The sequence below is a fragment of the Astatotilapia calliptera genome, chromosome 7, assembly GCF_900246225.1.
Source record: "Astatotilapia calliptera chromosome 7, fAstCal1.2, whole genome shotgun sequence".
NCBI lineage: Eukaryota > Metazoa > Chordata > Actinopteri > Cichliformes > Cichlidae > Astatotilapia > Astatotilapia calliptera.
The window spans coordinates 47,854,844-47,878,882 of record NC_039308.1 but is presented as its reverse complement, the minus strand read 5'-3'; the positions used below and the strand labels follow the sequence as shown (position 1 = coordinate 47,878,882).

The 24,039-nt window shown below is 38.9% G+C and overlaps 1 protein-coding gene across 2 annotated transcripts in view; it reads right to left on the bottom strand.

Moving 5' to 3' along the window:
- peak1 (pseudopodium-enriched atypical kinase 1) overlaps positions 1–24,039 on the bottom strand; it is a 102,732-nt gene that overhangs the window by 65,852 nt on the left and 12,841 nt on the right. Inside the window, exons 2-3 of one of the 2 annotated variants that reach the window (XM_026175234.1) lie at positions 19,675–19,773; positions 6,762–6,835 (exon numbers count right to left, since the gene is read on the bottom strand). The gene's annotated coding sequence lies outside the window, so the exon portion shown is untranslated. The remainder of the gene's footprint in view (positions 1–6,761; positions 6,836–19,674; positions 19,774–24,039) is intronic. The other variant, XM_026175233.1, reaches the window with a different exon arrangement.

Genomic DNA, 24,039 nt, shown 5'->3' with positions numbered 1-24,039 from the left:
ATTATCTTTCAAGGAAACAATGAGAGCCTATGAGAAAAGGAGGGGGAATCCAAAGGGTACAGAGTAACTTTGAAAAGATTAAGCTAGAGGAGAGATTGTCTCAAAAATATAAATTCAATATTGTCTTAATGCATGCTTAATCATCCAGGTAAGGAAATCCCCAAAAGTTGATTCTGTTCATCTGGACGCAGCGTTTTCAGTGGGAGAAACGTTTCGTCACTCATCCAAGTTCTTCTTCAGTCTCAGCTGACTGCAGGTTTCCCCAACCTTATGAACAGTACCTTGACACAATTACTGAAACTAACACCACTGACGAACAACATGCTGTGAGGTCAGTTTCTTGATCATTAAATATGCTAATTGTCAGTGCATTGATCAACAACCACTGTTCATTGATCAAGACCATTGGCCATGAGTAGCATTAACAGAGAGATTGGAAATGGCAACACTAACAGCATTATAAGATATTGAAAGATTTAAACTTAGGCCCTCTCTGCAATTCAGAGATGGTCTCTGTACGCTGTTAAGTTCAAGAAGGATTGGCGTGATTTATACATCGGCGAAACCAAACAACCTTGGGTAATCGGATGGCACAACTCAGAAGAGCTAACTCGTCAGGCCAGGACTCTGCAGTCTATTTACACCTACAGGCCAGTGGACAGTCTTTCAATGATGACGATGTACACATCCTGGACAGGGAGGAACGCTGGTTTGAGCGCGGAGTCAAGGAGGCAATTTACGTGAAAAGGTAAGACAATTTCTGAAGTCTTGGATGAGTGATGAAAAATTTCTCCCACTGAAAACGCTACGTCCAGATGACCAGAATCAACTTTTTGGTGAATTGAATATTAAGCATTTTCTGAAGCTTGTCTCCTCTGTCATATTACCATTGTTTACTGGAATTTGATCAATTATCTGGTTAGAAAAAATCTATACCCTCCTCTCTCACGGAATACAATACAGAATCTGCCAAATGCAATCCAATAAACATGGAAACAGTCTATCATGTCACTGCACATTCTGCAAAACACCCAAAAGTAAGTCTTGAGTGAAGGTTTATTCACATTTTATTTAGTATATTTTTATCTCCATGTCTGGTTATAATTCACTTTCCAAAATAGTGCAGGATAAAACATTTTCCAAATCTGCGAGGTGAAGTCTGTCTGTCTGCTATTCAAGATCTCATCTGTTCTGTGTGGAAAGAAACTTGTGAAGTGTGTTAGAGCTGACTCTCAATCAAAGAGTCAGCTCAACTGCTAGAAACAGAATAGCATTAGAAATGGATATTAGCACTGATCTCCCAATCTGATTTAATATGCATTTAAAAAGTGCAGAATCCGTACAATCCAATGCAATTCAATTACATAAAATAAATGACAATAAATAACAATGTTGCATAAAGTATTTACATGTAGAATCAATTTCTTCCACAGGTGACAACGTTCACTAAACTTCCACAGCCATATATCTTAAAGACAGAAGTAATATCTTTCAATCAAAGACACTCTGATCAGTGACCAGAGCCTTTTTTCCCCCGGTGTATCTCTCAACAGTAATTGCGATATCTGGACCGGCTGTGAGAAAGCGAATCATCTTGGACCAAGACAATTATAGTCAGGTAGTAGATACAAGTCTACCCATCAAGACTGACTCGTGAAAAAACAAACTGAAAAAGTGACGGAGAATTAGGCACCCAGGAAAATGAAAGCAAGTGGCCTGGTCTGATAAAGCACTATGTGGAAGGTGGGTATACATTTGCATAGCTTAGGCTGGGAAAAGATCACATCGTTATTCACTGTGGGGAAAAAGGCAAGTCGGTGACACGCTTAGAAATATATTTTTACCTTAGTTCATGGCATTCATGTGGATTTTACTTTACCGTGCAGGATCTTACATTTTTGGACATCACATACAGTACACTCCTTTTATGGCACCAGCATTACCTGATTGCAGCAGCAACATCTTTTAGCAAGATAATACACCCCGTCACACCATAAAAACTGCATGACAAAAAGTGCAAAGTGTTGACTTCACCTTAAAAGTCCCCTGATCATTGACATCTGCGGGATAGGTTTGAATAACAAGTCAAATCCATGCAGAATCCACCTTGCAAACTTCAGGACTTGTAGCATCTGCTGCTAATGACTTGGTACAAGATAATGGACAAAGAGAGACAGAGACGGACCTACAAAATACAAGGATGGTAGGCCTATTGTTGTGACAATAACAGAGGCTTTGAAACCCATGTTATCATCATAGTCATGTGACATTATTCAGTGTTACAAAAAGCCAGCAACATGCTGTCACAAAAAAAACCAGCACATGCTTTGTTGTCTGTACTTGCTGACAAGCCCATACTAAAGATGCACATGCACAGAGTATTGTTATTCACAAAAAACTTCAGAACAGAAAAGTGTAAACGAGCTGTCATTATCTGAAGTCAAACCCTCCTGATTTGTTTAGATCTCCCTCCCACAGAATTTCTCATTTCTGCGCATTAGTAAAACACTTTGTTTTCCTACATGCCGTTACTTTTCAGAGAAATCAGTCACTGGAAATGCATCCTTCTTCTCAACTTCCACAACAAGGGCACATTTCACACTGATACTAACACTCAAAGCAACAACAGTCGGGAGAGGTGAACGAGAGGAAGAGGGGAGGGAGGGATAACAGGAAAGGGGAAGAATAGGTCATGATTGTTAAGTGCAGAATAATGCTCTCTGCAGAGCAGGCTCATGTTGGCTTCCTGCTCTAGCTGATTGCAGCAGGTCTCTGAGGACCTGTGTTAGACCAAATAGGTGATAAGAACTTCTGAAGGGCCCACTAAGACAGACAAACACACACATGGAGCAAGAGACTCAAAAAAGGCAGACAGACATAGGGCAGAAAGCTAATCGACATAAAAATTAGAAAAATACAAAGAAATGGCAAACGGAGGAATGAAGAAACGAGGGGGGAATAGTAAAACATAGCACAGTACAGTGCAGACATTTAAGAACAGGAGCCTTGTTTTATATTATTTAGCCTGTATTGCACCATGTGTCTTCTTCAATTTCCTAATTACACATAGTCTTCCCTCTGGAACTTGAGGATGGGTGGCAGTGAACCTCCATAGTTTCATTGCAAGGCTTTGTTAGGTACACCTTGCTGCTTCTGAGCTATTTCAGAAGTGTCTTAATTCTTTGCGGCACAGACTCAACAACGTGCTGGAAGCATTCCTCAGAGATTTTGATACCATTTGACACGATAGCATCACACAGTTGCTGCAGATTTCCTGGCTGCACGTCCATCAGGCGAATCTCCCGTTCCACCACATCCTGGATATTTTTTTTTTGTTTTTGACCATTCTCTGTGAACCCTAGAGATGGGTCTGTGGGAAAATCCCAGAAGATCAGCAGTTTCTGAAATACTTAGACCAGCCCGTCTGGAACCAACAATGAAAAAAAAAGAAAACAAAAAAAACCCAAACCTGAAAATGTCCCCTAATTCTCTTTTCTTGCCCATTCTGATGCTCGGTTTAAACTTCAGCAGATCATCTTGACCATGCCTAAATGCACTGAGTTACAGTCATGTGATTGGCTAATTTTTTACTTGAGTTAACAAGCAGTTGAACAGATGTACTGAAAGTGGAACTGTTATATGCGCCATAAAAGACATATTGTCCTAGATGTGCAGATCTTCGGCCTCTATTATAAAACTGGTTGTAGGATCCATATTAAAGTAACACATGGCAAAAAGAAAATGAAATCTGCATCAATAAACTACTCAATGCTAATTTTGTGATGGTTTAGCAAATTGCACCCGGCACACCTGCACAACTGACCGTAAATGCTCAATTCAAACTCCTCAGAAGTGCTGGAGTGCATATTTTCCCAGTAGGAGAAAAGAAAATTCCACTTTAATTCCACCATGCAGTGCATTGGTGTTTCACTTTTAGGTGGCTAGAAAAGGCAGAGTCACCACAACACACCTGTAGCCTCTGAAAAATGCCATGTTCTGTCAAAAGTTCTTCTAAAAACTGCTTCAAATTACAGTGAGAGAAATATTCATATTCACGAAAGTTACCACTAACGACTATTATTTATTACTCTTAAGAAACTGACACAGATTGACTAACATCACAGTATCAGTTTGTGTTTGATCAAAAATGATTCGGGACATTTAAGTTTCATAACTGGAGAAAGGTAAGCCAGACTTCCCTCATGTCATCATTTGGCCAGACTTCCTCCTCTGAGTGTCTGGAAATGTGGGGTTGAGACAACACTTTCACAATAGTCAAATATTCATCCATCCATTCTCTTCCGCTTATGCTTATCAGGGTCGTGGGGGGTGCTTGAGCCTATCCCAGCTACCACTGGGCAGGAGGGCAGGATGCAGCCTGGACAGGTTGCCAATCTGACGCAGGGCTAACACAGAGACTCAGACAACCATTTGCACTCACATTCACACCTATGGGCAATTTAGAATCACCGGTTCCACAATAGTCAAATAATGAATCACAAAAATAAATGTTTAAGATTAGAGCGGGTCTGCTAAAACAGAGAGGTAATTGTGGAGATGCAAATGTTCCAAAGCACAAACAAACTCAAACTAATCTTGCTGAAAAGTGCCAAGTTTGCAGTGTGAGTTTAATAAATGGAGTAATGCATAATCTCTGCTATCACTCGGAATTCTTCATGCCATAAAAACTCAGTCTGCCTGTGACATTTAAACAGGAATGGATATTTATTCCATAAAAGGGAGAAGGACGACAGCTGAGGTGAAAAGCACTGAGAAGGCGCGTCATTATGTCACTTTCTGAATGCTCATTAAAAAGTCACATGGCTGCCTTCAAGCAGAATACTTCACCCTTATGATGAGCGCTAGAAATGTGATGACTGAGCCCTCACAAGAAGCAGCAAGACATCAAAATCCATCAGTGCTGCTTCCAATGCATAGAAATGAAGTCATTATAAGAGTGAGCAAAGGCAAGCCCTGCTGTGTTTTTATAGCCCTGTGCTGCTCACTTCTATTTTTAGGATGTCAGGCCCAAATTAGCTCTTTGAAGTGTAATTCGTAACGCTCACAAGGTACCAAATAACGAGACAAGTAAGTAGTAGTTATGCTGCTGATCAGCAGAGGTGTTGACTCGAGTCACATGACTTGGACTCGAGTCAGACTCGAGTCATTAATTTTATGACTTTAGACTTGACTTGAAAAAATGTTCTAAGACTTGTGACTTGACTTGGACTTTTACACCAATGACTTGGGACTTGAATTGGACTTGAACCGGTTTACTTGAAAAGACTTGATATTTTACCCCAAATATAAAATTTAACATGCATATTATATAGAGATTGAAAATGTGACGTCATTCACGGGTAGAACCGCAAAGGATTCTGGGAACTCGTGGCAAGCGGTACTAGCGCACGCAGGCTTTCAATTAAAATCAGTTATACAGCGATAAAAAGAAACACAAAAATGTCAAGAAGCTGTTGTATTATTAACTGCAATAGCCGGTCGCATGACAGCCACGGGAAGCCGACGGATAAAGAGATCGGTTGTTATCGGGTTACGTCGTTGAAGAGAAATTGTTCAAGCCATGTTTCCGAAGTAACAAAGATGCGACGGATGGCCTGGATTGCAGCCATTCAAAGATCAAATATAACGTCCCAGAACACTCCAGCTCACAGGTTAGTCTGCTCCAAGCATTTACACGAAGGTCAGTGTTTAGTAGTTAATACGTCATTTTCATAACATAATTGGTGATATAGGTTACAAGCAAGTCTGGCGCTGAACAGAAATTGTCGCGCTATGCTCCTTTATTTATTGTGCATAAATAGTGAATTGTCCTGACACAATATTGCGTTTCGCTTCTGTTATTATGGTACATTGACAAAAACATGTACTTTTATTCACAGGATAAAACAGGTTTTTTGTATCACTAATTGCCCAGTACGATTACAGCATACAATATTGTTGTCACTGCTACATTTCTGTGATGCTACCAGAAATTATTTCCACTGCTAATTAATTACCGTTGAGCTCAAAGGTCCTATTAATAAACGGTTAATGAATGTGTATTTATGACGACGATTTGTGAGACTGGTAAACTTATGATACGTACGATGGTCTTTCGTTCTACACGGTGCGTTTCAAGGTCCTGCACCCATCTGTCGGTAAACTGTACCTGGGCTTGTTGCAGTGACCTGAAGTTACTAAACTTCATGAGTGTATGCACTCACTCCAAGAACCGTATAATTATAAATATGCATATAAATATGCTACGATGAGATAGCTGACTTCATCTAACTAGCAAATGTTGTCCAGGCTACGTTGGTGATACAGTTTTTTTAATGTGTATGATATTTTTGTCATGCGATTTTAAAGCTGGTCCTACAACCGCATCCAAGAATAACATGCAGCTTATCTCAGAACTGTCGGTGAAAATTATTCTTGGAGCTAGGTTTAATTGAGCTGCATTTTAAAGAGGTGCAATTTCACAATTTGTGTATATTTTCTAAGTTCACTATTTTGTCATGTGTTGAGAAAAACACAGATTTTAAAATTACATGGTCTAATATTTACATTTAGCATATAACTGCAACATTATTTTTTCGTTTTTTTTTTTTTTTTAAAGACTCGAAAGGACTTGAAATTCAAAGTTTCAGACTTGTGACTTGACTCGGACTTTTACACCAGTGACTTGAGACTCGACTCTGACTTGCCTGACATTACTTGAGACTTGACTTGAGACTTGAGGATAAAGACTTGAGACTTACTTGAGACTTGCAAAACAATGACTTGGTCCCACCTCTGCTGATCAGCAAGAGCAGGATCATGAATTTGAGCCGTGCTGTAGGCAAACAGAGTAAAAGAAAATCGCATTACATGTGTTTACGTCAAGACGATAGACAGGCTAGCTAAGAACTCTGTCTTCTCATTCATTTTTAGTATTACATTAGTATACAAAGGATAAGCACTTTAAAAATACTGCCTCAGATCATTATATTATCCAACTTATAAGTCTAAAGTTGGATAAGTTGCAAACAACTTATACCACTACCTTTGTTAGAACATTGCTAAAGCCCCTGTATATGCTCATTCTGAGCCTGGAGTGATGCACTCTGATGCTGCTCACACATGAATGCCAGTCTGCAGAGAAAATATTTCAACTCTACCAGCCTTGCATTCCATCAACAGCTGAGCTTGTAAGAAACATGCAGCAACAGGACGCCACAGCCTGAACCACGGATCAGGCGATGAAGGCTTTAAAAGCCAGATCACATTGCAACCTGACAGGTTTTTGGTGGGGGGGATTCATAACAACGCCGCCGTGGACTGCGGTAAATTTTTACCCATTTAAAAGTCATGATGAGCTTAAGAGCTGTCATATGACCATAATCGTTTGAAATTGACTCTTTAATAGGTGAGTCACACTTCTAGACGCTGCATTGGAACTTTACTCCTGACAAAAATGTGAGAAAATACAGCAAAGCGCTACAAGCCACAGATACTAAGTCAAATGCGTATCTGCGTGAAGAAAACAAAGCTGGCGAGTGAGCTGCTGCTTCTACATTTAGCACAGAACTGCGACTAATGATCCTTGAACTGAATTAATGAGGAAATTAGGCATGCCCCATGCACCACGATATCTCTCAAATATAAGCCCGCCGCTATTTTTGATGTTAGTTTTCCATTTAGTCTTCCTTGTTAAACCCTCAAAATACTGATCCTTACAGTATGGTGTTCTTGACAAGTTCAACCTGGGCTATCCAAACAGTAGCAGATAAGTAAACGGAGTGGGAGGAGGGGGTATTTCTATTAAACTAGGACAGGGTGAAGAAAAAGTTGGTAAATAGGGGAGGAAAGCTTGTCACAGTCATGCTTATTTACTGTTCTACTAACTAGATGTAATATCACCATCAAAATCAGACTTGCATTAATCTATATCATAGACACAATCTATGACAGTAACATCTGTGTAAGCTACTTGCCTCATCTTCCTTCATGAAAGCACTCTCCATGAATACAACTGCAATCATTCCTGCTCTGCTCTATAGACTGGTCATAGTTCTGAAATCACTTTCACTTTTTTGTAACGCTTACTCTAGACTATATCTTATTTCACTCAAAGTTATTTATATTTATATCAAAGTTATAGTTGTTTTTTTCACCTTGATGGGATACTGAATGAGATATTATATTTCTGGTCAATTTTTTTAACCCTGTCCCACTTTTCTCTTCTAAAATAGTTTCTCCCCTGTATCCCTGCCAAGCTCTAAAATCTAATTTCACTTTGGCCATTTGGCATGAGAAGACAGATTTGGCTCTGTGGGCCTCCTGGCAAGAGGTAACACACACCATTTCTAAAGAAAGGGGACAGGCTATCAATCCATGGAGGGAAAGTTATTACCTTGTGACACACGAAGGAAACAATCATAATATTAGCATTTATGAGGTGCAACAGAGGAATTTACTTCTTTCACAGCAGACGTGGAACCTTCTTTCACGATCAATGAGAATTTGTGATCAATGCAGCAGCTTTTATCACTCTGACAAAAGTTTCATATTCATTTAAATACTTTAGTTTGCCTCTGGCTATTCACTTAAATTGCCAGCGTGGCCTGCAGTTACAAATCTTAACACTGACAGTTAACTTTGCAGAGAGAATCAATGATCTCCAAACTATATGCTTTGTGTAAATCTCTTTAATACAAATTTTTTTGACTGGAAGCATTAATGGTGGAGGTCGACCCTCAGTCAATATTATTTCGATGGCAATCATTATTATGACAACAATCTTTCCATTGGGAGCATTTCAAGTTGCTATACATCAATACAACTGTTATAGCCCATATTTTAATAATATGTATGCATTAAGTCCATAGTAACTACATTAATTGCAAAAAAGTGCAATAAACTACAAAAAAAAATTGAAAATCATTTTTGTTTTTGTTTTTTTACATATATTTCTACTTGGAGAAATTTAAGAGGTTTATCCCTCAAAGCTTTAAATGCAAAAAATAGTTTACAACAACAGGGGATTTGAGTGTCTTCATAGTTTTATTTTGGAGATACACCAATTTTTATATACTGCAGGAAAAATAAAAAAACAATCCTATGATGCAAATTTGCAAAGAAAACAGCAGGTGTATCAAAATAAACTATTTCCAGCAGTGCAATTCGAGTTCTAAGCATCCCAGCAACTATTCAGAAAAGTCAAACATGACTTATGACTTATGACACCAGTACAGGTTTTTAAGGCCTACAAGTAAAAAACTACATTTTTCGCGAAGATGACGTCACTTCCAGTTTCTGGCAGGAAATGGCGGACATGCGACAGTTCGCGCTGACGTCTGTTTCAATGTGGGAAGTGTTACGAACAGCTGATCGGATCGGCAAAGCGTGTTTCTGGAATATTATGTTTTTGTTCCTGCTAGTGCGTTTTATGCAATTTTTGCAAAGCTTTATGTGGAAGGAAACCGTGACCGAGGACAAGCTGATGGCATAAGATGTAAGTACAACTCCTCCGGTTTCATATGCAAAAAAAATTATTGCGCTAGCTTACGCGGTTCCGGTTCTACAGGGATTTAAAAATAGTTACGCAAAACGGAGCGTGCTGCTCTGACCGGCTTTAAAGGGTTAACAATAACAATGTATTGAATAATGACTTTAAAAAATAATATAAAATAGTGTGCAAATACTGATAACAGTGCAAATGTTTGCAATATAAGAAATAAATGAAAAATGTAAACATCTATGTTTAGTGAACTTTGCAGTGTTGCTCTGTGGCGCAGCTACGACCGCGTAGCAAAGTTTACACACTGTGTCTACTTGATCCACGTCTGACTCCGCGAACCCATAATGTTTCCACACCACTGAAGTTTTTTTTACCTCTCTTTTCAACCAACGGCAGTCACTCTCCTCTCCAAATAACTTCTGCTTAGCTTTCCGAGCTTCCCTCGGGTCCTCTTAATTGTTGTGACGCGTGTTCGAAACGAGAGGTGCGCTCGATTTGCCACATGGAGCAGCGCAAGAGTAAAGCACGAGGGAGGGGCTAATAATCGGCTCAGTCACTTTTAATGATCGTTGAAAGCCCAGATCGTAATCGTGATTAAAATTCGATTAATTGAGCAGCCCTACTACCTACCAAAGAATCTTGCAGACCATGGGAATGAGTATTCCCTGATGGCTGTGGACAATGGACCCTGCCACACAGCAAAAACTATTCATTAGTGGTTTGAGAACCACAACAAGAACTTTGAGGTGTTGACTTGGCCCCCAAATTCCCCAGATCTCAATCCAATCGAGCATCTGTGGGATGTGCTGGACAAACAAGTCTCATTCATGGAGGCCCCACCTCACAACTTAAAGGATCTATTGCTAAACTCTTGGTGCCTAGCATACAGCAACGTGTTACGGCTGTTTTGGCCGCAAAAAGGTGGACCAACACACTATTGAACCACATTATTGAGGGATGATTATGTTATCTGGGTAAAACAGGTGTCTTAAAACAAAAAAATCAAAAGAAAAAAAAATGGTACAGACGCAAAATATGTAGACTTGTAAAAAAAAAAAAAAAAATCAATTTGGCTAATCCTCCTGTCTCAATCATCTTTCATTGTTTCCCAGTGACACAGCTTGACTGCTAACATCTTGATGACTACATTACCCATCTGGTCCCTGTCTTTGTCAGCGACATCAGCGACACTCATTTTTCACAGCTGTCCCTCTTTATTATACAAATAACTGGCCATGTCGTAATTGCTTAATCTAAATGGCTGTATTAAACTATGATTGATGAACAGAATTTACCTGATGTGATATTCTTTTATCAGTTCTTCCACCCAAGCTAATCACTCTACATATTCCATTAGCTTGCTTTAAAAACTGCCTCTAGCTTATTGAATTACTAATGCATTGCAGTACATCCAATTAATATTCAGAACAGCTCCTCAATGACTGCATTACTCCACGCAGAGCTGAAATTTCAATCTAAATGAAACTACAGTGAATAAATGCCTATTGAATCTCTGCAACAGTCTGCTACTTTTATTGACAAACAATATGAGTAGTAATTAAATTATACAGTGAACAGTGTGACAGAAAAAAAATTATACTGAGGCAAAATTTACATTTCAACCCATACACACATAAAGGTACTGTCAGTTTTTTCTTTTTTGAGCATGAAGAGAGAAAAATTGTCTCCCAATACACTGAAGCATTCTCATAAACAAAAGATTTAAATGATTAAAAGTACTTGGGAGCTGGTGCTGGTCTGTGGAAGCTGCCATGTTGCCTAGCCATCTTGAATACATCAGCTTAGATGGACATTGCCGCCAAATCCCAATTTTTTGTACAGTATGTGGAATTACCCATGAAACACATTTACAGAGAAAAGCTGCACTTTAACATAAATGTGTCTCTAATGTTTAAATCAGCTTAAGACCAGCTTTTGTACACTATGTAAAAGCTATGTGAGGTTGATTCTGAAGTCAGGACATATGCAAAAAGTCATGTACAGAGAAAGGCATTCACCCCCCACTTTCAATTTTCACAGAGCTGTCATGTAATCACAGCTGAAAAAACATACGACAGAGGATGGGATCACTAGGATCTGGCTGCCTGCAGGGCAACTACAGCAACACAAGCAAATATAGAGAAAGTCCTGTTTCTTCACTCTCGGCACTGCCCATGACAATAACGGTCAGAAGTTACAGCCGCTGATATGAACCAGTATTTTAGTCTTTATAGTCTGAAAAGAAATGCCTATAAAGTGTGAGTGAGCTTGCCTCTTCCTTTTTCTGAAAATCCATGCAAGCGCTCGTTTGCCAGGTTTACGTCTTATAGACCAATTTAGCAAAGCCGCTAGCATCTCAGAACAATGTTCCCGGAAAACAAGATTATATGCTTTTAGCAATTTAACTTGATTGCATAACTCTTGGTTGTCAAACTTTGTGTGCCATAACATGCGTTTAGGTCCCACTTAGAGAAATACTGTGTTACTAATAGCTGCTAAATCCCTTCAGACCTGACAGGATGATAGAACACCCTTGAAGGCAGTGCTGTAGCCATAACCTTGCACATCAATCCCAGTACAGAGTAAATATCAATCATGTGTAAGTTTACATGTGCACACCAGTCCTATGGTAAAATTACGATTCTGTTAACATGTCTTTGAATAATAGCTGGGGGAAATAATTTGAAAAGTGCATGCTGAAAAATTCAAAAGGCAAACTTTTAAAGTTCTTCTGCACTGCATGCTTCAAAGTTTGCTTTTATTGGCAGTCTTTCTAAACTTTGCCAAAGGCAAATAAAATGTGTGAGTCTCAAAGGCCCAGGAGTAAGAAAGAGATGTTAGCTTGAATCCAACAGATTTAACACTTGGGCAGGTTGCACAGCAAGAACACATCTAAAGTGTTGAAAACAAGGTTAAGCAGGCTTTTACAAAATGTCAAAATGCCCTCATGGTGAAAGTCTGAATGTGTTAAAATCTCTACAAATTTCAAGTAGTGTAGTGCAGTGTTTTTTGATTAATACCACCTTATATAGTCATACAATGAAATGCTGCTCAGGTACACTCAAAGGTATGTTTTAGTTTATAAGCAGTAAGACTCCAAGAAAAATTCAATGCTGGTATTTGATAGGAAGGGATTTTGAGAACAGTGATTATTTTATCTTTTTCTACTTTACGTTTGGTATGAACTTGTCAGTCCAGAGTACAGTTTCCCCATCTTTAAAACACAAACCAGAGAAAGAGGACAAACAGCTGAAACCTCAGCCTACGTAAAAAGCCATGTGAGACAAGCTTGACTAAACAGTGAAACAATAGGTGGCCAGACTAAAGCCTTCAAACAGATCAAGTTAAATGTCTTTGGGTAGATTAGAGGATAATAAATCTGAAATATAGATGCCATAACAACACGTGCAGTAACTAGATATGTATTCAATAGTCAGGGACTTCCTTAGTTTAAAGCAATTTTCATGGCAGATGAGTTTTCAATGTTAATTCTAATAATTTGAATGTTACTTTGTGAGTATATTTTATCCGACCCTGTAAACATGATCAATAAATCTAACCACACAGCTTGTTGTAATAATTAGAGAAATAAGCTGTCAACTGGAGAGTTGGCATTTGAAGTCCCTTAACTGTGAGTATAAAAACAAGTCACGCGTAGAGCTGAGGTTTTCTAGCTGACCCTGTACTTTGGCTTTTCAGAGTTTCCAGCAGAAATGTTGGGGCCATGCAATGAGGTGGTCATACTGTGTGGCACAGATGGAATAACAGAACGAACACTGTCCAGTTCCCGCTACTTCAGCTGATGGTGATAGTGCAGCAAGGCGACAGTTTATAAGATGAGTTTACTTTCCAATGCCAACATAAAATGAAAACATGACTGTTAATGAATATGAATGTTGAATAAAAAGTTTTTGCTTGGGGTAATTGGTGAATATTGGCAGACCAAAAATAAGATTCACTATATTTAAAATAGCATTAATTATACGCCAGATTATTTTTTTTCTTACATTTTTATTCTACATTTCCGAGCTGTTTTTATGTCTGCAAAATGGTTCACAGGGACAATAAGCTAATGACACATTCCTTGATATTACCAAAAAACTCATATTGCCAGTACTTAGGTGGATCAGCTTGCTTACTGATGGATTTATTAATCACTTTCTTTGGTTTACTTTCAGGTGCAAAAATTAGCATGTAATACAAACAGAAACGCAGAGTAGCCAAAATAACATTATCTTTGTGGGTATACCCTACTGCCTCTTTATGCATTAGCATAACTTACTCTTTCCATTAAAAAGACGCATAAAAGGTCACGCGTCAGTCTTTAAACTGCTTTGATTCCACCTACTCTTTGATTTTACATCGTGGCAGCCAAACATTTGACAGCAACCTATTTACTGGTTAAGATGTGGACAAATCAATGTATCTGGGAAAAAATGTGACTTGTTAAGGGTAAACTAATAACAGTGTGGCTCATAGAAATGAAACAAGTTTATTTATGATATCTAAAAAAAAAACGTGATTAGTAGTTTCATTGTGTCTGCACATGATCCAGGTTTGAAATCCTGAGTGAATCATGCTATTCAGTTGGTTTCATATTCATCAAGGTTTAGCACCTAATATGTTCATTTTTTACTTGTGTGTACTAAACTATTCTACTACAGAATATCTAAGAAAAGACATGTTTGATTGTGAAACGGTTAAGAGATCAAGTAACACTTTCTGCAGACAAAGAAAAGTGGGGAGCAGACTAAGAACCCAAAACAAGCATTGAAGCAATGAGATACAAGTCTTCACTTCTGGCCAAACTGGCCACTTCTAAACTGATGTAGAGATTGATTCAGAAATTGGACTGAATTTGAAAGTAGAACTTAGAGGATATTAATGAGCACCAGTATCTGGACAGAGCAAAGTTAAGATCACTAGATAATAATTATTTAAGTTTTTCATTGATGAAAGGGAATGTGATTCAGTGTGTGGGAAAATCTGTTTAAGATCTTGGCAACCTTGACTAAGAACTGCGGAGAGTCGTGGCAGGCCGTGAGGAATGATGACCTGTTCTCATGCAATGGCACATTCCTGCCATAACTAAGCTGGAACAGGCCTGGGATAACTATAGCAGGCAGCTTGGAGTAACAGCTTAGTGGAATTTATGGGAACCTACCACCCACTCCTCTTTGACCAGCCCAGTCCATCTAAATGAATCAAAGTGTCACTGGGACTCAAAGGTTCAAAAGCCAATCTGACGTCATTTCAAGGTGAGGAAGAAAGATTTCACAACACGTGGCAAGTTTACTTGGAATGCCAATTAATGGACTGATTTATTAGCTGAGAGATTACTATGTTTTGTGCTTTATTACTGTATGAATTTAACTCCGGTAGACAATTTCAAGATCCCAATAACTACTAAAAAAACAAACAAAAAAAACCCAAACCCCCAAAAAACAAGCAAAAAAAGACAATAATGAGTGACTCAAAAGAAAAAGAAAAAAAAGGTTTGGGATTTGGTTATCCCTTTGTTATCAGTTTTTACAGATTATTGATAATGATGACATAAACTCAACAATGAAATTGTTTGACAAAAAATTTGATCCCACTGTACAATGGACAATACTGTTATAATGTTTTAATATAAATGTGAAACAGCTTTTAACTTTGAGTATGTGATTTATTTCTTACTCAAATGTGCAAACAAATGGAGTTAAAACACTGTGTGGTAGAATTATATCTTCATTTTCAAGTTTACTTTACATTCTTAATATTGACCCTCAAAGACTTTCATACTCACTTAATAATAGATAAAGAAATGGAGTAGAGAGCTGACCCACAGATCATTTAATATTAATGTTTCAGACATCTGTGAATCCCTTTGTGAAATTCATTCGTGCTTGCTTTGTTCACTGATGGGAACTCCAACAGCTGCCTGCTTCCAAGGTCTACTTAGTGAGGTAGAGTGAGGGACTGAAAGAGAGGCAGGGAGGAGTGTGATGGGAATAAATGTTCTAGAGGCCTATTAATTTATTGATCTCTGTTGACCTCGACTCCAGTGACATGGTGGACTTAAAGGACAGAATAGCTTTAGCTCCTTCGCCTCTGCTTCCTCAATACATTTCCTGGAAGTTAGATCATTTGGTGGCTTAATGGATTTAAACCTTATGAAGGAAGACCTAATGGGAAAACTTGACATTGTTTACTTTGAAAGATGGTGGAAGGGCACTTTAGTGAATATTGTTGAGTGGTAAGTCCAGAGTAAAAAAAAGTGCAGAATACATTCTAATCCATTTATCAAGAAACCTCAGTGCGGAAATGCAACAATCAATAAGGTGAGCAACTTGAGAGCTTCAGCCACTGGATCTATACATGTGTACTCCAAGCCAATGTAGATTTACTTTCAGAGAGCTCAGAAACTCCTCAGGGACTCAAAACGACACTTGGCCTCTGTTCACTACAGGATAATCGAACATTCAAAAGTGTTAGCATGAACCCAAATCTTTTTTTTTTTTTCAGGTCAGCACTGATACCAGTCATGTCTTCAGATGGAGATACTGTATGCAATTTCATAAGCATTATGCAACAGACAGAGCTAAAATTAATCTCACATAGTTAATTGACTTTCCAACTAAAAACGGGATCTAACTTCTTTTAATTTGTAGCTGTCTTATTTATATATTTGCTTGATTTGGGTTTACAATTTGTTTCTTAAAGCTTTAATGTCTTCTTAATTAACTAATTTTTAACTGCTGCCAGGATAGGCATAAAAACAAAATACCTAACCTCTGCATAGCAGGTCTTGTTGTGGGAAAACTAAAGAATTTCAAAGATTACATCTATGGAGGGTTTGTATCGAGATGCCATTACAAAATCTGTATTTTAATTCACCTGTGTTCACAGCTTCTGAGACCATACTTTATACTTGTGTATACTTGTTTTCATTTCTTTAAACTTTTAAACTTTAAAAAGTTGAACATTTTTATATTTTTCATGCCCAGTTCCTACTACTAAGGACGCTTTATTAATTGGAAATTAACATTATCTCCAGCAGCTCTGCTAACGCTCAGAGAATAACGAATCTGTAGAACCCCAGATAAATCATGTTAGCGTGCAATTCCCAGTTAACTCCTCTGCTTTAGCTAGACTAGACTTTAGCTAGACTCTTTGGGGAACTAACAAAACTTCACAAGGAATATTATAGCTATAGCTTTTTTTAAATTGTACTTGTGGCACACACAAACCTCTTGGAGATGTGAAATTGAGGCAAGTAAGCCAGCAGGATGGAGTCAAAGTCAGATTGAGGGTGTTGCAGTTGATTTTTCACTAAATGTTGAAGTTCTGAATCTACAAGAGTATACCTTGTACCTGACTATTTTCAAAGGAATGTTGTTGTTTTTTTTTTAAATTTGTTGTATTACTTAACACTGTCCTATGAATTGTTCAAGCATAAAAAAGGCATTTATCTCAATAAATGAACCAGTGTTGTGTCTACACATAAGAGACAACTGAGTAAAGAACCAGTTGTCTCCTTAGGCGCCTTATTACTAGCAGCCTGTTGCAAAAAACACATTTACCCCCCCATCTTTAGTTGAATGCATTAAAAATATAAAAGATAAATTTGTTTGACAGAAATAGCACCGACAAGGTGATCCTTGTTGAGCTATTAGCCAAAAATGTTGAATTGTGTGGAGTGTGTCCTTAAAAATATGAACAAAAAGAAGTGAGAGGCCTAAAAAGCCATTTACAGCAGATGCAGACCTAACACAGACCTGAGAGATACATCTCATTCTATAGTGTATTTCCATGCATGTTTGCGCATCTTTCAATAAATCACTGCTTCTATTTTTCCCAGCAAAATGACCAAGTGGTGATTCAGACATGCATAAATGCATAATTCCTATCTCTACTATAAAGTTGCAATATCCAGCAGACTTATCTGTTGCTACATATTCATGGATAATGATTATCGTACACAACCCCCCATTTTCCTCAAAAACTACTAATGAAGTTCCCCACAGGAAGTCCAGTGTGTGTCCCTCATTTAGATACTTCAATCAGATTAATGGCCACATTATCAGCGAATCAGCGTTTAGAAGACAATTATGTAAAATCCAAGCCTCTCAACTTTCCCCTCCCTAAAGATTCTCTGATCCTCTGTAAGACTAGATGATCTGGGATCTACTGATGAGATCCTGAGTCGTGACTAGCCTAGACAGAGACAAAGGACTGTCAAGACATTTCAAAATGCACACTAATCTTCTACCAAAAAAAAAAAAAAAAAAAAAATCTAAATTCAAAACAAATGTAGAATTTTGCTAAGGCATCCATTAAGACCAGGCACTATGACATTTTAGATTCATTTACTATAACAGCTGAAGAAAAACTACCCTGATTTTCTAAAATCTGCCACCATTAAACAATGAAACACTCTGTTTAAAAAATAAAGGTGCAAAGAGAAAACTGAACTGCTGTTGCAGTTAACGGAAGAATTTATGTTTGTAAGACACACCAGACAATTTGTATCAAATCACAAAGCTCAGAAACAAAGGACATGGAAAAATATATATGGCTAATGTGGAAATCCAAAACAGAAATAACAAGTAAGAGCCTTATTATGACAACACAACAATAGTCCAAGTTGTCAAAGTAGAGATGGCAATAGGTACCAAAGAACAAAAACACAATGTCCAAAAATAGCTGCCAGAGCTTTGTTGATGATGTGAAGCTACAATTTTGAAATACCAACACTCATGAAGTCATGAAGTCAGGAAGGATGAAATCACTTCCCAGAAAAAGGAAAATGAGCCAATGCTGAAAGGAATGGCTGTATATCAATTGAATAACTTGGACACAGCTTGAATTAAACGCCAAGGGAGACAATCTTTAACACATAGGTCAACTACTAATAAAAATTTTCCAAAACTTCTTGAACTTGAAAACTTCCTCACCGTCACACTCAAAATAACATTGATTTTCAGTGTAGCCCTGGGAATCGGTGGGAAAAAAAAGAAATATGCCCGGACATGTTCTTGACCTCTTCCCTTGGTCATGTGTACAATCACAGTGTGATGCATGCCGGGCCTCTCAGTAAGACTTGGGATGGGCGTGTTTCACTCAAATACAGCTGTGTTGTGGATAGACTTACACTAAGCTACACATAAACACACCCATACTCATAGGAGCCGAGTTACCAGGGTCAGAATGTTACACAGTTTGAAAAATTTGTGTTTTATGTGGCACTTCTGTGTCAGCATGAGAATACTGGCCACAGAAGAGAAGTTTTATGGTGGGGCCACACACACAAAGACACTATTAAACATCAGCCCAGGCACTGAGCGCAAAAACTGAAGCACACAATATGGCGTACCTGTTTGAGCACGTCTAACCCCACTTATAATGAACCACGTTTGCTCGAGATCAGGGATGTCAAACCCATTGGATATTGTGGGCTACACACGGTCTACTTTGATCTTAAGTGGGTCGGGCCAGTGAAACTCCCCTTTCTGTCAGGGTAAGGAAGTTTAACTACACATTTAATCCGTGAGATATCCTAATATAAGCAAAAGAGTTACAGTTTCAACATTATGTCTCAGTTTTTGAACATGATAAAGAAATGCTGTTGTAGTAAATGAAAGAAATCTGTTAGCACGACTACAGAGAAAAGTCCTGGCATGCTTTTGCCCAGACTGTCCTTCGACTGTAAAACAGGTTTTGTTTTTATTTTCCCAAAGCCACCCGGTGGGCTGGATTGGTGTCTGTTTCAGGCCAATTCTGGCCCTGAGGCCTTATGTTTGACCCCCCTGCTCTAGATACAGTGTTGAGTCAGAGCTATCAGAAAGATTATTACATCAATACAACTCTCTCCAGGTGGGCTGGAGATGCTAATTCTAAGTCAATAAGGAATTCTTACCAGACTTGGTGATATTTAAGCTCTACTCTTGCTACTTTGATCTGCTACAATTTATTTGTACAGCCCAACATAATGCATGTATAAATGGTATTTACTTGCCAGGATCAGCAATATTTTCCAACCCCCCAAAATGGACACTTCAGTAGAAGAGTACAGAGTGTCCAAGAAAAAAGACTAAAACAAACTGAAAACGCAGTTCCAATATAATCAATAATGGAGTCCAGCAGATGACAGTAAGTAAAAAAAAACAACAACTTAAGACTTAGCTTACCTGCCCAGCTATGTGGCTCCGCGTGGGCTGAAGTATTCTGAGGCTGACAAAAGCAGTGGTGTTTCAGAAAAAGGCAAAGGTCGTCTGGAAGCAATTTTCCTGCACAAAGGAAAAGCAAGAGAAAAGAAGACAGGTGTCAGCTTAATGTCATCATCACGCAGCCCAGTAAGCTCCTTTGACAAGTCAGATCCTGTATATAGGCTCGTGAAATTGATTTCTGTTTCAAAATGACAAAAAACTAAGGGGAAAAAAAACACAAGTTGAGAACAAAAACTTTATTTTGATAAAGTCTGAGTTCCACTAGAAAGAAACGACAATTGTGCAGTTTGAAAAGTTTGGAAATCAAGAGTTCACAGATAATTTTTTCTCTTCAAGAGACCGGTACGGCGCTGAGCGACGGCACGGTTAATAATGCTGGGGGAGGGAACGCGGAGCGCGAGCTGCTTCATCATCTTAACTACAGATAAAACTAACCTAAAAAATCTCTTAAGAGGAGGCAGGACTCTCGCCGCTATCCTGCTTTTTCACTAAAAGCACCAACACACAGTCTAAGGCAAGAAATAAAGAAGTGCTCTACTCAACAAGGGCAAATATAATTAATAACAGCAATAGTAGGAGCAATCAGACATAGTAATAAAATATCTTCTTTGTGCTTTGTGGTCAGTGCCTGTCCACAAAGCACCAAGCTTGGAATGAGGCTGGCAAAACACCGCTCCCTCTTGGTGTGTCATAATCTCCATACGCATTCATATCAACCAGTCACAAACCTCAGCTCGCATTAATTATGCCAACAGACTAAGCCAATCCAAACCCCTTCTCCACAACACATCACATCCTGATTTCTCTTTAAAAGCCATGACTCAACAGAAATTAGACATGAACCACTCCCCTGCCCTAAAGTCATCCCTGTAGGCATGGCATTCTGGATTTGCCCACTTATAATGTAGTCTGCTCAGGCAAGAAACCAAGCTATATAAGGAATTGTTAGGGCAGACCTCTGCTAGTGGCTCTAAACTGTTAGAGTTGGGGGCTGGGGAGTCTACACTGAAAGGTTTTTTTTTTGTTTGTTTTGTTTTAAGAGGGTCAACTTGCTAAACATGACTAGGCCCTTAATGTATAATCCAACACTAATATTGGCAGAGGGTGGGGGAGGTCGGCAGGTGTGAGTACTGGGAATGTGTCAATATTGGGGAGTACCCACAAGTATTTGGTGAACATTTATACTAGGAATTAAGCCACTTTTTTTTAATAGTCATTACTCTTTGCAGTATTTTTAAATTGTAAGGTATGAGAGGGACAATGAAGGAGAAACTGAGTCTGAGATGCCACAAGTCTCAATAAGCGTGACAAGTTGCATAAGAAGTCAGGGGGAAGTGCTCCACATATGAATTTAAAAAGGTCAGTTCTCCCCGGGTTTATGCTCGAACACTTCTTTCCTCTGGCTCTAATCGGCAGGGCACTACAGTGTTTCTACAAGGCAGACAGACACAAGGAGCTGCACAACTCTTTATGGCAGTTAAGCAATGGTAATGAGGCAAGATACAGAGCTGAGCACACTAGGCTACTGCCACTGCAAAGTGTTTTATTGCATCCCAACAGCACTACTGCACCCACTGCTTGTTCTGTGCCTATATTGTAATGGCTCTGCAAACTTTGATGAATTACTAGCGGCTGATTGCGCTATGGACATCTTTCATGTATAACGTTTGGGAAATCGTTACTCTAAGATCAAAACTGAAAGGCTGAATCGACCTGCTGTGTCGAGAGTAGGATTTGTAACAGGTTCTGACATGACAACTCGCATGTTCAGCAGCCCGTTTGATCAAAAGAAATCTCTATGGGAACGAAACATGCCAAACTCAACAGAACCCGAATCAAGGGCTTAGCGTGTTACTACCCCCCATATCACACATGACATTATGGTCTCTGAACAGAAATGCAAAGTTTTAAAGACACATGCATGATAGCTTACAGCAATCCTGTGAACAGGATCACTGCAAAAGTATTTGATTTACAGAGACACGGAGTGTAAAGCTATGAGGGCTGCCATGATGCTAAAATACCGATACGCAGGAAAATACTAAAAAAACATTTTCAGTACCACGGGGAAGATTTTGATCCCACCCTGCAACAACAGAAGTAATGATGAAGTCACATCTCGAAAAAGTCGACTTGCTAATTTTCAATGAATTTGCCTATTTTTCCCAAGTTTGGCTCGTCCCCACTCTTAGGTTTACTGCTAGAAGAATAAACAAGGCTAAAGGGAGTAGGGTTTGGTTTTTTGTAGTATAAGAGGAAACCCCAGTGCTTATTCCTAAACCGCAAGGTGACAGAATTCACAGAATGTACTCACATTTAGAAAAAAGACAACTTTCATTGTGTAAATTGTGGTGGGAAACTTGAGAAACTTCAAAAGGATTTTATCATCATGAGGCTCCTCTGCTCTGCTCAGCTCGCTGTTTCTGTGACAAACTCATGCATCCCAAGGTCTGTTATACATAAAAACCCTGCCTTCTTTATCTGTGTTTAACAGGTATTAATTACCCTTCACTTTATGCTGAACAAAGAACCTTGTGTGCATTGTCACCCCTCACAAAACACCTATCCCGGGAAACGGGGTGGACTCAAATATCATACAAATAAAACACCAAAGGACATGTTAAAGCCTTGATTTCAGTTTTAAGGAGTTTAACATTCAAAATAAGGTTCTGTTGTCTTCATGGGATGTGCAGATGTTTGTCCCTTTCTTGCATGTGTTTCTATTAGCTGTATGTCCAGGGTAAATAGGCGAGGAAGTCACAGGACGGGCAGCTGACTGCTATGGTCCACAGAGCATATCTTCAGGCCAAGACCCTGTTCATAAGATAACAACTTTACCATGACCCTCAGAGGAAATATTTGAGCAAAATGAGGCTCAAATCCAGTCACTGGATAGTGCTAAATGCATTCACCAGGAATAAAAAAACAAAAACAAAACCCCCCCACTCCAACCTCATTCAGCATCAGCCAGCCACTCCGTCTCTCTGGTAAATGGATTATGTCATGACTCAAGCATCTTGTAACCTAAGCAGACTGTGACAAGTGACTGAGTAGATGTAATATGTGTGAAAGAATAACCATGCAATGCTAAACAATGAGCTGGAATGGAGTGCTACCAAGTAGTACATTAACCATGATGTCATTAATGGGCATCTTAGAGCCAGGGCAGAAAAAGCACCAGATCCGATCCAAGAGTCAGGGCCTTGCATTGTATTTAGATGGCATCGGTCACTATATTTAAATGCGATTCTGCAGGAGGACAGAAAGGGAGCCTGACGTCTTCCATGCTGCTTAATAAAATCCTGTTATCACAGGCCTAATGTGAGATGTTTCAATTGTCTTGCTTTCGTAGTATTTATACATTTTTCTCGATCTATGTTCCTTCTAAACTCCCCGGCTTTCTTTTCCCTTTCTCTAAATACAGTGGGCCCACTGTTCAACTCCCAGGGTGGGAAGCTGGCTCTACATCTGACACATCCAAGGACAAAAGGGAAACTCCAGATTGCCGTGGTGAGGGCAGCCACCCGTGGCAGTGCTCAGCAGGATTCCAGTTGTTTATGGTTGGCACTAATTACAGATTGGGAGACTCACCAAGCTCTAGAAACTTCAGTTGGCACAAAGAAAGGAGAAAACGCGCTTTGACAAGAAAAAACACAGGGTAACCATTAAGACTGTCTCCCCTTGCAGCAAGCCAGATAAAACATGGAGTGATGTAAACTCATTAGGATGGCTGAAAGGCATCACTCAGGATCGAATTGAAACTCCAAGGCAAACGTTCCCTTCTGCATGAACGCAATGTTTTTACATTATTACTACCGTTATGTAAAGAGCATGCACGTGTGAAGTTGAATTCAGACTATAAGGTGTTGCTAATCAGAGCCTGACTGATACTGTGTCAGACGACTTTTGTTATGTGTAGTTATGACTCAATAAAAACATAATATGACAACGCAGTTTAAAAATAATCTTGTTTTGTTGTCAACTTTCTCCCATATCTGCTTTTTAGATTCTCATTTATGGATGCAGATACCAAATAGCCAACTGTGGTTGATATATCAGCCACGCTGATACATACATGAGATTAAGTATCTCATCCAATAGGAGATGAATTCCTCCTTTTTTCAAAGACACCTGTCTTTAAAGAGCTCTCCAAAGCTGTCTTCATCTTTCTCACTAAATATGGTTTTCTGCCCAAAATTCACCAGCGACAATTTGTCTCCTGCACCAACACTTTAACAGCATACAGCATCTTGTTAACTGTGCGAACATATTTTCTTTTCCTTTCAAAGACTTGACTTACAAGCTAATAGCCCATTAGGCCCCAAA